Source organism: Aplysia californica, unplaced genomic scaffold (assembly GCF_000002075.1).
Source record: "Aplysia californica isolate F4 #8 unplaced genomic scaffold, AplCal3.0 scaffold00012, whole genome shotgun sequence".
NCBI classification, from domain to species: Eukaryota; Metazoa; Mollusca; class Gastropoda; order Aplysiida; family Aplysiidae; genus Aplysia; species Aplysia californica.
The window spans coordinates 2,686,709-2,688,530 of NW_004797282.1; positions in this window are offsets into that span (position 1 = coordinate 2,686,709).

Sequence of the window (1,822 nt, forward strand, 5' to 3'; positions counted from 1 at the left end):
CCTTTTTTAAATTAACAATCATTTATTCATAAGTTTGTAACTAAAATAGGACAAATTGGGTACTCTACAAACACTTGTCTAGAACAAAAACTAAGGCACAGAAATTAACCATTCTAATGCAGAATAAATCTCAAGACATTGAGCTTTTAGTACATCCGCGTAATGGTTTGCTATGTGGGATGGGGAAGAAGTTATATTGTTTTAAACATAGTCAAAAATGAGAGCTTCCTAACCGACACCGGCTAAGTCGCTTCAGGGCTCATTAACCCCTTGACCCCGAGCCAGGAAGCTCCGGCGGGCTGCTGAGTCACGCGAACTAAAAGTAACAGAATCGGGCGAAAAGTGACGCCGTGAGGCATGAGTCAATTTTTGTGCATATATATGGAGTCACTGATATACTTTTCAAGCTTATTCATTTGTCTTGCATTTGATTTTTTAAAAATAGCTCCATTTTTTTGTTTTCTTGAATAGAAGTGGAGGTATTTGAAATTGAAAGAGGTGGGGGTCGTTTGATGTCAGAGGTAAGATTCACGAGAAAATAGCTGGCAAAGTTCGGTGTCTTTCAAAGCTTGAGAAACTGCCAATATTTTGTTTTTTTTCATGCTTTTGATGATTATTTTTCAGTAAAATCCACACAGAAATGTGTTTTTAAAAATGTACTGAAAAGATTCTGAGCCCAAAATAAAAAGTTGAATAAAAATTGCCCAAAGAGTGGAAAAAAAATTCTGGTTTCTTCAATATCATTATTTTGACGAGCGCCTGATTTCATTATAGTGACACACTAACTACTACTTGTCTACCCTTACTGTTGACGTTTGAGAGAAATGCGGGGTTGTCACTTTGCAGAGTTTTTACTGCATCTTCTTCTTATTGTAAAGAGAGTACTTGGGGACACCTGGGGTGTGGATGAGCCGATGGGTGGTGATTCCTTGTGATGTCTTTACTTACCAGTGACAATATCAATAAAATGCTCCTAAATTAACCTGTTTGTGAGTCTTCATTGATCATTGATAGCAATTTCGATACAGTTTAGGGTACTTTTAATTATTTTTAAAAATCTTTATTTTAATTACATTTTTGCAACTACTTTTTTTCGCGCCCCATCTACACAATTTAGATCACTTTGGAGGCAGGCTTGAACCTGCCTGAGCTGAGAGGGATACAACGTCTCAAGAAAGTCTGAGATACTCGATAGAAAGAGGGGAAAGCGGTGCTTAAAGTTGAAGGAAGGATGTGGGGCAGGAGAGCCAGGGGAAGACAGAGTAAAATGGACGGACAACATAAAAACATTGACTGGCCTGGCTATAGCAAAGTGTGCAACGGCAGCTGACGACCGTGAAGGATGAAGGGTCATTACTCGTCAACCTCAGAGTTGGAGATGACACCTCCAGGCACTCAATAGAAATTCTCCCTACATGAGAATCGAACTCGGGTCTCCTGCGTGTGACAGCGGAGCGCCTAACTGCTACACCACAGACGCTGTCCCTCTTCCATACTTATTTGTCCACGCGCCACTGGTAGGTCCTACTTCTTTTACTTTCCTTCTGTTGTTTCTGTCTGTCTTACCTTTTCCCAGCACTAAATGGCCATTATTCGGTCAACGTACTTTGCTTTACTCAAACAAATAAACTATTTATCCACAATGATACAGAGATGACGATGACTCCTAAATGTAAGAAGAGAGGTATTGTATATCAGTCCAGCCAGGTCACTCTTCCGTACTTTAACAGTCACAGATAACGGTCAAACTAGGTATCTCTCTCTCTCTCTCCTCTCTCTCTCTCTCTCTCTCTCTCTCTCTCTCTCTCTCTCTCTCTCTCTC